General features: G+C 35.9%; 1 long non-coding RNA gene across 1 annotated transcript; it reads left to right on the forward strand.

Moving 5' to 3' along the window:
• The first annotated feature begins 336 nt into the window (after positions 1–336).
• On the forward strand, positions 337–12244 carry LOC141276077 (uncharacterized). Its single transcript, XR_012325016.1, has 3 exons — positions 337–424; positions 5559–5702; positions 12176–12244. It is a non-coding gene; the product is annotated as an uncharacterized lncRNA (long non-coding RNA).
• The last annotated feature ends 2170 nt before the right edge of the window (positions 12245–14414 follow it).

The following is a 14414-nucleotide window of genomic DNA, read 5'->3' on the forward strand; positions in this document are numbered from 1 at the left end:
ATTAAGGTTCCAATCTCATGACATGTGGAATAACCTATGTAATTATATTCCCCTTAGTGCTACAGAAAAGTCCAAGTGACTGTAATACATGCTAACTTAATCTTAGCCACAGAAAATGTGTTTCTAATTTTCAAATTCGGCAATTTTTCAATAAAAGTTGTTGCACTTCGTCTGATCTATTCTCAAAATACGGAAGTGCTTGAAGCCCGACCACCTGCAATAACAGATTACTGCTCTCTAAAATATTACCATACACCTACAATGTGGACGCACAAAGCTTTGCTAAAAAAGATCTTTGTTGTTTTTTCTAAAAGAAAGAAGTGATCCCAAAGTAAAGCTGGTTTTCAGCAGCCTCTCTGCTCCAAATGTGACTGGCATCAAAGTCTAATGAAAACCTGTTTGCGGACACTGGACCCATTCCAAGGTACACCATTGGCATATTCTAGACCCCTTGGGACATGACTCATATAAAAAACACAGGGCTGTCATCGGACGGCTGGTGGCTCAAATAAATCAAATTTACTTTCAAAACTGAGGCATACCAAAATTTTATTAGGTGAAACTTGGGCATTTCTTATAGCCAACTTGCACATATATTTTTTTTATTACTTACAGCAGTTAAAAGGTATGCTACCAATCATATGCAAAACAAGAAAAGATTGCAGAGTACATTTTTTACTGGGTGGTAATAGGAACTACCTTTTTTTTTTTTTTTTTTAAGAAAAAGAGCAATTCCAAATAATAAGTTAATAATAGGTGGCCTCAAAGAATTCAGCTCAGTGTTTCCGTAATTCATAAGCCCTCTGGTGCATATTTCTCCATTGCACCTCTATTTAGCAGACCCCATCACTAGTCTTAAAAACTGACTTTTGCCCCAAAGTGATTTCTTGCTCACTAAAACTATCAACTGTACCACACTTCATGGGATGATGACAGATAGTGTTTATAATGTGCATTTATGAGAAACAGACATGAACATACTCAAGTTCTTGATGATCTAAAAGGGATTAAACTTTAAGCTTCAAAGACCTACTACTGCTTATACTCTAACCCGCACACTAAGTCAGTTTCAAATTCCGGATTAGGAAAGTTCAGTCTTCTGTTAAATATTAGACATTTCTCTATTTTTAAGTCTAATATGTTAGACCTTTTAAATATGTTGATCGGTCATCAAAGGCATAGCAGAAAACGGGCCCTTGCCCAGTGAATAGCATATTTGCAAATTAATATTCACTTTTTAAGGCGACGTCTGTCACATTTCAAAAGTGGTGGCAGCTATTTTCCTTCAGTGGCAACTCCTTCAACAGTCTTACGTGGTGAGGCATGTACTATTGTGTATATGTTTTAGTACACACACAAATCTTACCGGATGGTACATAGATTTCAATTGTCTTTGTCAATAGAGTTAAATATTTTTTCATATTGTAATTGGCCAGTCGTATCTCTTTTATTTTTTTGGTAAATTTTTTTTTTTTTTTTTTGCGGTACGCAGGCCTCTCACTGTTGTGGCCTCTCCCGTTGCGGAGCACAGGCTCCGGACGCACAGGCTCAGCGGCCACGGCTCACGGGCCCCGCCGCTCCGCGGCATGTGGGATCTTCCCGGACCGGGGCACAAACCCACTTCCCCTGCATCGGCAGGCGGACTCCCAACCACTGTGCCACCAGGGAAGCCCCGTATCGCTTTTGACTGTTGCCTGCTTACGGTCTTTAGCCATGTTTGGTTTTTCTGTTGGTGTGTTTGTCTGACCTTACTGATTGGTAATTGCTCTTAGAATATTAACCCTTTGTCAAAGATGTGGCAAATCTTTTTCCCAGTTTCATAATCTGCCTTTAATTTTGTCTTTTTTTTTCCCCTAAACAAAATTTTAAAATAAATGATAAAGTCAAAGCTAGTAATCTGTTCAGAGGGAGAAGACTATTCAGGTTGAGGGAGAAAAAGGAAACAAACACAGGCAGCCGGGAGCGAGGCCAGTTCCTGCACGGCTGCTCTCAGCCACTGTTGTCTTCTCTTCCCATCACAGTCCTGTCCTTCCAAAACCCTGAATTGAGCTCACTCCCGTAAAATACGCGGTACTGCGTCATTTGGCATGGATGGACTTACTGTCCTGTATTGCTCCTAGAATAATTCTTGTAATCATTCATGAATTCTCAACCAGATTGTAAACAATTTGAGGACAGAAACACTTTCCTATATTTCTTTCATAGTTTTCGTACTTCTAGCACCATGCTAGAAGGTAATAAGCACCTTCTAGCACCATGCTAGAAGGTAATAAGCCTTGAACAATTACTTGTTCATTGATTACAGATGTGTTTCCTCCCTTGCATTCCATGGCCAAATGATTCCATTTTTCCTTTCTCGAATATTTTGTGGAGGCTAAGTTTATGTATGAAAATCACTGAGCCATTTTAAATGAAGTGATTTCTGTTCTGACAAATTACTAGTCAAAGTTCTATTCAGAGTAAGTGACTTCCTTAAGTGATGGGTAAATTCAGTCAAAATAGTTGATTTGAGCCTTTGAGTTGACCCAGCTTGCTCTCAGTCAGTAAGAACACATAGAAAGTTGGGTTTCCCTGGATGCCTCCACTGCTTGCCCAGTGAATTGTGGGGAATTCCTAGAATGATACTAAAATAGAGAAGCTATACTGGTGGTATAGCCGGTGGTCTTTCCTAGAATGATACTAAAATACAGAAGGTATACAAGAATATATGTGAAAGTATTTCTAGGAGATCTTTAAAAAATACGTATGATAATATAATTTTAATAGATTATTGGTTTAGTTTTGGGGTAAAAGCCATTCTTTAAGACCAGTGATGGGGCCTGCTAAATGGAGGTGCAATGGAGAAATTTGCACCATAGGGCTTGTGAATTACGGAAACACTGGGTTGCATTCTTTGACATCACCTATTACTAACTTATTTGAAGCTCCTTTAAAAAAAAAAGGTTCAGTTAAAGCCATTCAAGCTAAGCCCATAAAGGAATGCAATTTTTACCAACCTAATTGCCAAAGAATGATTAAAAATTATAACACTTGAGGTTGTTAAAGATTGAGAGGTGGAAACATTTGTTCACAGATCCTGAGAGGATAAATTGTATCGATTTTGGAAGGCACTTTGGCAATATGTATTAAAAGTCTTAAAATATATACTAATCTTTGACCCAGAAATTCTATTTGTAGGACATATTCTTAAGGGAATAATTATGGATGTGTTCAAAGGCTTAAAGATAAGAAGGATTACAGCATTGTTTAAGATAACAAAAACTTGGAAATGATGCAAAGATCCAATAACAGAAGATTAAATAATTAAAGTTTAAAATTAATAACTTATTAAATAATATTAGTGATATGGAAGTATGTCCTGTACACTAAGATACAGAGTAGGTTACAAACACTATATGGAATACATTTTATATTTTAGTAAGCGTATACAGAAAATAAATTAGAGATACATTAATATGTAACCAGTGTAATAGTAATTCTCTGGGTGCTGGGAATACAGGTTACTTTTCTTTATTTTAGTGTTTTTTTAATTAAAAAAATATATATACTATTTTTTGTTATTTAAAGAAGTCTATTCATAGAACAAGCTGCAGAAAAGAGTTTGAGGCTAAAGTGGGTTGTACGTATTTAAGGGGGTTTTCTTAGCCTGCAGCACCAACGGTTGCTATGGGTCGCTTAGAAATTCTTCTGGATTTTCTAAAAATATACATTTCCAACAGGGATTTATGATAATGTCCTTTTCTTTTCACCGTAGCTTCAGCAAGAGGCTAAATAATAATGTTATTGAGTTTAATAATGTTATAGAGTTCTGTTAATTTACTTTTTAAACCATCTTTTGCAATTTCTTTTTTAAAGGGCTGCATTAAACTTGTTTCATCAAGGTGACAGCTAGCAGCTTAATTTTTTAAATTTCATGTAATAGGTGTAAAAGTGAAACATTTAAAATATGTATAATTGTACAGAATTTTATCAGTGTTTATTGATAGATTTAAGAGACCTTTTCCTAAAATGTTCTTGTGTGTGGAGAGAAATGGGTTCAGGAAGAAATATGCTTCGTGTTCTTCCTGTATGACTTACCTCAGGAGAATTTAAGGGGCAGCACGAATCAAAATCTCCAAGTTCTAACCAGGCTTTGCTTCATGGCTTTAAAGACAACTCTTTCTTGACTGTCTTAACTAACGGAAGAAATAGTGGGGATGATCATACTCAATAAATAACCAAAAGCTTTTGATTATTGTCTTTGCAACAAATGATATAATTTTTCAACAAATATTATACCAAATATAATTGCCATTGATTATTGAAAGGATGAGTTTGGGAAACACATAGAAACATCTGAGGGAAGCTGGTTTAAATTTTAAATAATTGCAGAGAGAAACAAGATAGACTATGGATTTAAAAAGTTAGTTGTGCCATGTTTCTTTGCCAATTTGGCTCCAAATTCTATCTTGAAACATAAGGATATGATTAACTTGCAGAAATTATTTCTTCTGGAAAAGTGTAAGTTTATTCTCACCCATACTCTGAAAATGGAAACGTTTCCCAGACTGTTCCAGTGTGATGGTTTTTCTTTAGGTCGAATCAGACCTTTGGGCCAAAGCCCTTTATCAACCAGTCAACAGGAAAGCTTTTCTCAGTCATGAAAAATGATTTTTTTTTCTTCATAAACATTCCTGAGAAAGGGGGAAGTTTTCTTCAGATTTAATTTATAAGTTAGAGGGGGATTTCTTCCATGAATAGAATGATTTTGTTCCCATATTTGAAAAAATAACATGGGTAGTGTCTGAGGTTTTGATGAAGGGACTGAGGAAGAATAACCTGAGTTGTGCTTCTGCAAGTGACGGAACCCAGCGGCGATAGAAATACGATCCTTTGCGGAGGGAGTTCTCTTTTGTAAACTGGATTCTATGTCAAGTGATTCCAAATCCCCATCTGACCTTGTCACCAACCTGACCCTATTCCAACTCATTAGGAGCAAAACTAGTGACCATTTGGAACAAAGTACCTTCGTGGTCAGATAGGAGAGCTAGACAGTAGGAGCATTTTACTCTGTAACCTGAGTTGCAACCACAATCCTCTGAAAACCTCCCACAGTCTCCTTCTCAGATAGTTCTCCTGCAATTATCTTTGCCCCTCCTTCCCCAGCTGCTTTCCCCTCCTCATTAAAGATATAAGAGCAGCTAACTGGAGAGGTGTTCATCTGGCTGAAGTTTTCTTAGTTTTGTAAAAGACAGTGTGGCATACTCATGCTCCCAAGCCTTACAGATAAAACTAGAATGTCATTAGCAGAAGTAAAGTGAGAACAGTAGGGAGAACACTGCACCAGGACTCAAGACACCTACATTCTTACATCTCTCTCTCTCATGCATGAGGCTTGTTGTTAAAATAGTCATTTGGTGAAACTTCTTTGTGCCTCATTTCCTTCTCTGAAAGAAATGAGGAGTTATGCTACCTAGGTCCTTTCCAGCTTTCATGGCCTGTGAATCTAAATCTTTTACAAACTATCCTTAAAAATGATTTTTATTTCCCTTCTTCAATAAGACAAACCTTTTTTTCAGTCCAGTGATATCAAAGGATTACAGCCTGATTTGCCACAAAACTTCTCAACAAGTCTGATCATACAAATATTCTTGGAGATTATTTTAGGAAGCCTATATGCTAGTACTTTTGACTGCAGGAAGGGAAACAAAGTTTCTCCAAAGGTAAGTGTGTGTTTATTTTATCTTGTCTTATTTTACTTTTATTTTATTTTATTTTCCAGGGGGCTCATATGATAGAACAAAGTACAATATTAAGTGGTTAACTCATTTATAAACATCCTAATAAAGTAAAAAAAAATTGAAACCATAAATATAGCATCATTACTGCAAAACAATACAAACTTGCTCCATCTACTTGGCTTTCCTACTCCTTATGGTAAGCAACTAATTAGATATGATTGTGCAAGTCAAAAATGTTATTTGCAACCATTGTATTTATATGTATTCAAAATCAGTATTAAATACCAGGAATAAAACAATTATTCATTTCTAGTAAAATCCAGAGTGCACTTTTTTACCTTCTTCATAGAAGATTGTTGAGCATTTTTATTGTGATTCAGAATGTACCTTTGATAACTGACTACTTCACACATGTTTTCCTGCACTTGATCCATATAAAACTGGTTTGCCTGCAAACTCTGATCTCTTTTTGAATTTTGTAGTAGAGAATTATCAGTCATTAAATATATTCACACTCTTATTTTGAGATTAAAGGAGTTGCTGTTCTCTCTCTAAATATTATCATTATTGTTATTAAACTTATGGAATACCAGATATTTTCTCCAAAAAAGAAGGAGGTGGTGACTTTACCCTCTTATGGCTTCTAAGAAACCCCAGTCACTTTAAATACCATCTTCCTGACAGATAAACTGCCTCAGATGAGTTGTATTAATAAAATATATCAACATTTGAATAGGTTTTATAAACATATTGGTTTTGATTCAGTAAGTATTGGTAAAGCTCCTTTTATGAAAAAGATTATTTCAGGGACCATGTGACATACATAAAGCAATACATTAAGGGTTCTACCTTGGTATAGCAAAAATATATAGTTGGAGATAAACCAAGAAAACCAAAACAGCTATAGCAGAGTTCAATAAATGGCAGAATACATTGTTCTTTGAAGCAAAGAAAAAGTATGATGCCTGGGTGGTTGATCAGATGGGACTACCTGGAAGAAGTTATTTGAAATTAACTGTTAGTACATCCCTTCAGAGATTGCTATGGGGACAAAGTATTCCAAGTGGCTCCAGACTGGCTAGGTAAGGACATATTAGAAACACTGAAATTGGCCCAAGTTCTCCTGGTGTTAGTACCTCCACTTAGAACTAGTTCCCCATATCACTTGCTAGTTATTGGTTGCACTCTTCCTACAAGGATTCTAACAAAGGCCACTGAGCTTAACTGTGTAGAATGCAGAAGTGGAGGAACAAGAAGAAGCCAGATTAGAAAGGCAAACTGGACCCACGCTGTGGAGGGTCCTGAATGCCACACTGAGTGTGGAGCTGGCTCTAGGGACAACCAGAAGCCATTCAACCTTCTGGGCAGAGTTGCCCCATAATCAGATTTCACACCAAACTGCTAGCTGTGCATAGGACGGCTTGGCCCAGGGAGTGTCCTTGGATTCAGAAACAAACAACAACGTGGAAGTTTTTGAATACTTGACCCTGGGTGATGGCAGTGAGAAGAGGGAAGGAAGTGGAGTGGTTAAAGAAACAAACAAGGAGAAAATTGGTAATCGCAATTATGTAAGAAATAATTCTCAATTATTTAATACCATGATGGTTCCCAAAAGGGATTTTAGAATTTTCTACTTATGAAAAATAGAACCAACAAAATTCTCTGTAGCTCAGGGTAACTAAGCAGAAGGTCAAGGAAGGGATAAAGTAATTTTGTTAATTTTCTTAATTCTTTTTAAAAATATTTTCATTAGCTTTTGGTGTTAACAATTGGCTGAGACCTGATTTTTAAATGGATTTCACAATGAATTATTTTCTGCTTTTAGAAATTTAGAAAAAAAAAACAATGTTTAAAAAAATAATCGTTAAAAGTAATTCAAATCAATTTTTAAGGGGACTCTAAAATTTACAGCTTCAGAAAATCAAACTAAAAAATATTTTGTCATATTAGAGTAAGTGATATTTGTACTTTTTAGAATTTTAATTATTGAATTAAATAGAAATGAGTGTCTCACTACTTGAAATTGACTCAGTTTTCATGGGTTATTTTTAAAATTTCCTGAAAATGTAGACAACCTAAAAATGCATTTGGAAAAAAATTAAACATGAATCATAAAGGCCTACAGTCAAGAACTTTATATTTAAATAGAATTACGTTTTACAGGTATTTATTTTATAGCAAATACACAACAAAGTACATATACCTTCATATATATACAAGACAACCCCAGTAGTCCAAATAAAAAGTGTAAGTTACAAAATCAATAATAAAATGATTATTTCAGATACAGATTCATATGCTTTCGTAAGTTTTCTCTTTCTCAGCCTAAATATCTTACTTACATAGAAAAATTATCAAATGAAATAATGATGTCAATAAAACAAAACACTGACATCTCACAATAAAAGAGTCATTGGACACAGAAAACAATTTGAACTTTTTAAGGTACAAAATAAGAAACATGATTTTTACAAAGAGATTAATTCTAAAAATGGCAGCATGTTGAACTCAAAAAACCTCCTTCCAAGGTGGCATAATTAACAACCAAAGTCAGCTTTCTCACATTATCACAGAATTTTTCTTTTCACCACACTGCATGAGACATATTCGTACATCAGGTGGAGCTAGCTGGAAAAGGAATCCAAACGGGCCTATTTTTAAATAATAATATTTGTAGATTCATTGATAACATGTCAGGTGACAGAGAAAATATTGACCCAGAAGGTTATAAATCAAAAAACGTTTTCATTGCTGAGTAATACTAATAGTAATAATGCTTGTCAGAGCCCTGAAGAAAAATACTTGGGAGAACCATATTTACTCTGCCAGAAAATTTCCTAACAAATTACTAGAGTTGCAACAGTCATTAGAAATAAGTAATATGGGCTTCCCTGGAGGCGCAGTGGTTAAGCATCCGCCTGCCAATGCAGGGGACACAGGTTCGAGCCCTGTTGCGGGAAGATCCCACATGCCGCGGAGCAACTAAGCCCGTGCGCCACAACTACTGAGCCTGCGCTCTAGAGCCCGCAAGCCACAACTACTGAAGCCCATGTGCCTAGAGCCCGTGCTCTGCAACAATAAGATTTGAATGGCCGCAATGAAAACCTACACACCGCAACGAAGAGTAGCCCCCGCTCACCGCAACTAGAGAAAGCCCGCGCACAGCAACGAACACCCAACACAGCCAAAAAACAAACAAACAAATAAATAAAATAAATCTATATTTAAAAAAAGAATATATTATGGTAGCACCGCAAGAAGGCTTTACATCAAGAATTCCTTCTGAACGTCCAGAGACTAAGTAATATATTGTCTTATTTATACAGGTGCTCTCAGATATAAATGTCAGTCTATAGATCTGAACTACACATATTATCAAAATGATAATCTAATAAAATCCAAGCATCCACAGTCCTATTTTCAGATTTTTGCAAAAAATACTATCAGAATACCACTTTCTGCTGGTTCATACTTATTTGCATTGGCTGTTCAAAGGAAAAGTTTTGTCAACAGTTTATAAACTAAAAGAGAAATTGAAAAAAATTGGACATTTTTCACTTTGCAGATTTGCTGAAGTATAGGTTTTGGCTTCAAAATAGCTTATTTGATGGAAATTTGCAAAGATTATGGAAAATGTATTCATATGTAATGACAAGGCCAAAATTTCAACTTTAGTAAATTGAGATTAAAATAATTGGCAAGGGATGTGTAGTCAATACAATAATTTGAGTATTTACAAAAACTTACTAAGATCAAGTAACATTTGTGTATTGTTGAGGAAAATCTTCATCAGTATTTGAAATACTTGATTTTTAAAAATACCAATTGGATTTGAAATTTGTTTTTGTATAACAAGAAATTCAAATATATTTATCAATGAAGGAAAAAGAAGAGTTGTTATATTTAAAACATTGATATACTATTGGTGTTTAAAGAGTTTGCATTGTTCGAATTGTGCTCAATGGTATGAAGGAGTCTGTCAAAAAAAGTAATAAATATGTTTTTGCTATTTGCTACCTCCTACTCCTGTGAACAGAGTTTCTCACACATGATTTCTATCAAGAATGTGAAGAGACCATCATTAAAGAAATCTTGATTAGGATGTATGTGTGGCCAGCAAGCCATAAAACTATCATAAAATGCTATTATGCTAAAGCAAGCTCCAATTTCTCATTTTAAAATGTGAAAAGATTTTATTTGGAAATTGTATACAAACTCAGCATGTAATATTCTCCCTAGCATTTGTGGTTTGCTTTTCTTAGCATATCTATATAAGGTAAAGAAAATACCATATTTTTTTTTGTATATAAGTGCCAAGTGCCAAGTGCTATGTAGAAACCTCCAAAATCCTCCCCAGTTTACTCTGATGTGCTGTACAAATACAATCGCTTTCTACGTGACTTGATATGAAAAAGCTTGGGAATAACTGCCCTAGGGGAATGAATTTAACTGATGGTTAGGCAAAGTACAGTAGAGCAATGAAAAGCCCAAGATAACCCAAAAGTCAAAAATATTACCGAGGAGAAAAGTGTGACTTGACATTAGCTCAAATGTGACTTTAGCTCAAGTTGTTTCTTAGGAGATTTAAAGGAGCGTGTGCTCTCCTCAGACATCAGAGTGTAAAGACACTCCAGAAAGCAGCACACCCATCCTCTGCCACATTTCCCTAATGGGGCTCCCAGTGCACTAATGGTGGAAACCTGTATGGGCATTAGTTGTGGTTTCTTATAAAGACCACGTATAGAAGTTGTCTGAAGTTGTAGTCAATGACTGAATCTTACAGAACTTGAGAGAGTTTGGTATTTGGGAAAATCACTTCAAAGCTTCACTCTTCTGGCGACTATCTGGGAACAGGAAGGGAAGAAGCATGAATATACTCTTAAAATAACGTACATCAGTAAATCAACATTCATACTAAATTCTTTAACTGAGTGGTGATACAGATCAGAAGTTCTGTTAACTGTGGAGACACAAAGAATCTTTTAAAAAATACGCTATTTTAAAATCCCATCCAGGAATAGGTCTGAAGTTTTAAATATGTATTCCAATAACTCGTATTTCTTAGGACTTCTGTACTTTTTATCTCATCTACTATTTGAGGATTTTCCAGGTTCAATATTGTGTGCATCAAATTACCCCATATTCTTGTATTTTTCAGAGAGTCTGAAGAGACAAAATAAAATACTTTCCTTTTGATCTAAAATGGCATTTCCTATTTAAGAACAAAAAACCACAAGAAAGTTTTAAAGCTCCTACAACTAATATATTCAAAACCTGTGCAGCTTAAGACTGAACATAAAAAAATAAAAAAAAACTGAACATGATTTCCAGTGAAAGGTTTCCAAACCTACTGGAAAAGGCTGTGTCAGGAGGAATGCCTGTGTGCTTACAAATAACAGCAAAACTCTGGGCTGCGAATAATAACCTAAGAGTTATTGAAGGCATGAGAACTTGTAAAAAGCAATTGTAAAGCATTTTGTAAAATATTATTGCCATTCAAATGTTAAATGATGACAACAGAAGCTCTTCAGGGACTGGTAAAAAGCAAACACTGTTGGAAGGGGAACTATAAGGAAAAAGGAAAGAAAACAGTGGATATAAAGACCTCATAAATTTAGGAGAGAAAAAAAGACAATTGTGAGTGACAAACGGAGAAGGCTTACCAATTTTATGTCCTATTCCATCAAAATAAATAGCACATTTTTAATTTCAGGGGACTTGAAGCCAAATGGGAGAGTCAAAGTTAATCTCTTAAATGTTTATAGAGACATTTTTCACACATATAATCAAATATAGAAGAAATATATACTAAGTGATATTACTATTTTACAAGATTTATAGTACAATTGAATTCTTCTTAGGGAAACAAAGTAGGAAGGATGCATCTTTCTGCATTGTACTAATAAACAGTGGAGCAGTCTATATGAAAGATAGAAAGACAAGATGTTCAGCAATCTTCCTTACTCCTCAAAATCAAGGTCTTTGGAAAAGAGCCTTGATAATCGTCTTGTTTCCTAAGAACCAAACCTTCATATAATAATTATTATTAATTATTATAACAATAAATACCCAACAGAGTACCTTTAATTGTTCTACTTTTCTTTTGGAGTGGCAAAATCGATGTCATGGGGAATGTTTTCTGAAACTGGTATATTTAACTAAAATGAAGAAAAAAGAAAGGGTCCTTATGTAAATCAAATACAGGTTTTTCCAGTTCTGCAGAAAGGATTCCTTATTCTTTGCCCTATTTGGCACTTGTATGTTCTTAATTATTGCTGTTTGGCCTCTTAGAAAGAGAAAGTGGGATAAAACGTGAATCACACTAGAATGTTTTCTGACGTAACAATAATGAATAGCTTTTTTTTTCTTTTTTAAAGATTAAAATAATAGGAGTAGGGTCAAAAGATTAACTTGATTACCTCTGTTTCATGGGTGTGTTTTTATCCATTTTACAGTGGTCATTTCCAGGAAGCAAGACTTACCGCTCATAGCTAAAGAAGACCAGTTTCCTGAGAAACAAGGTTTGTTCTGTGTTTATGTTGCATATTCCATTTCTTCATGTTTTATAGAGCTCGCTTTTGTTTCCTCTGTAGGGCCTGGGTTATCTTGTTTAGATTTTATATTGTCTACATTAAAGGGTGACTGCTGAGTCCTCATTTCCCATACGCTGTGAAGAAAAGGTGAGAAGAAACAGGAGAGGGTATGAAAGAAGCAGAAGAGGGTAAGAGAGAGAAAGAGAGAGAAAAGAATCAAAGAGATTTCCTCCTACGCTGTCTGCCCCTGAAGGAAACATCTGCCTGAATGCTTTACTCTGGGAATGACCTGTTCACGTAGTCCAAACTTAGAGGGAAGAAATACAAACTTTCTGAAAATTGAGAAACAAAAGTGAATGGGTAATATTATTTTGCTTCTTCAATATTATGTAAATGTTATAGCTAGAAAAACACATGTGCATATATTTAGGCAGAATTTATAAAGATCAGTGTTCAAATTTCAAGAAATGTGTACTAACTGAAAAGCCACCAATCCACATTGGGGAGCCATGGGGAAGAGGCAGGGACTACGTAGAACAAGGAGAGCATGATGTTTCAGCATCTTTGTCCAATGGAGTCAATTTGTTTGACTCAGCTCGGGTTTAATCTCACCCAGTGTTCCTGGACTTACTATTGCAAAGCTTTGTAGAATTCTAAGTGAAGTCTTGCCTTCGTACTCATGGTCCCTTTCTAGCCCTGAAGTTACTCATCTCTAGAGTGAGCTCTGAGGCCCTGAAGCTTGGACACCACTGCTCACGAAGGCCCTGCCTAACCCTGCCTGTGACAGGACTCTGTAAGTCACCCCACGTATGGCTCTGGGACCTGAGGACTTTCTCTGGAGCAAAAGCCATACCTTCCCTTGGCAGGTGCTTCAGTGTTTAACGATCAATGGCCCTTTCATCTGGATGACTGTTTTTTACAACAGAAAAATATGAATCTGATTTCTTTGAGGAGATAAAATGGATCCTTCTGATGAGTGACTACTAAGGAGAGGATGGATTCACAAGTTAGGGAGATTCATGATGTACAGAAAGGGGCCAAATAAATGCCAGATTAGCAAAGGAGATTCATACATCAGAGGGGACTTCAGGCTGGCTTTAGGCCAGGTAACGGGGGCAGTGGCCACAGAAGAGTTTAACTCACATCACAAGATGTCAATGCCTCCTGAATTCCGGCTATCAAAAAAAGATGACTTTATTTGACAATAGACAAATTAAAGGGGAAAGGGGGATGGGTAACAAGTTATTGTCCAAAACAACCAAACATCTTTGTCGAATCAAAGGAAAACTGTTTCAAAAGCCCCTGACTGAGCCCACTAAAGGTCTCCAGAGGAGAGAGGCTACCCTGGTCACCTCAGAAATCTGCTTTAAACCTTACAGTTTAATTTATTATTGGGTTTTTAAACCTTACAGTTTAAGTTTAATTTATTATTGGGTTGGCCAAAAAGTTCATTTGGGTTCTTCCACAAGATGGTATGAAAAACCCGAACGAACTTTTTGGCCAAGCCAGTATATCCAAACCCACCTCCTCTGCTATCTTTTATCTTGCCATTCTTAATGAAGACAGAACTGCTGCTTCACCAAACCTTTAGTGACAACACATCTTACCCAGAACCACCAAATCAGACATTTGTCTAAAAACATATTGTCTTAGTTCCCAGTTTTACAAGAACAATAGTATTTCAGGAGACAATGGCCTCCTTAAACTAGGAAATTAGTTTATTTCTTCCACAGTGATTTATTGAACCAAGCACATTCATTCAAGGAGGCTACTCACTGGTCTCAGATATCACAAATCCTGGGGGCACCTAAGCTTAAACATTGGTGCTCGAAGAGCAGACCACCCCTTCTGTTCTCAATGAGCTGGCGTTCTCGCCTGCTTTTGAAGATTTTAAAAACACAATAGTAGCTGTTGGTTTCTTTAACTTCCAGGTAAAGAAAGTGGGAACTGAAACCAAAGGGTCAGAAGAGTCTACAAATAGGGGGTTAGTGCATTGCTGGAGGAGGAGGATGGCCAGTGAGTTCATACAAGGTTGAAAGGAAACATTGGGGCTAAACTGATAATAAAGTTAATCTTTCAATTCACTTTTTATTTTCCAAGTTAATAGGACTGATATATGGAAACAATCTAACAAAGTTGTAAGAGTAATCCATTTGTTTTT

The sequence above is a fragment of the Tursiops truncatus genome, chromosome 12 (genome assembly GCF_011762595.2).
Source record: "Tursiops truncatus isolate mTurTru1 chromosome 12, mTurTru1.mat.Y, whole genome shotgun sequence".
Taxonomy (NCBI): Eukaryota; Metazoa; Chordata; class Mammalia; order Artiodactyla; family Delphinidae; genus Tursiops; species Tursiops truncatus.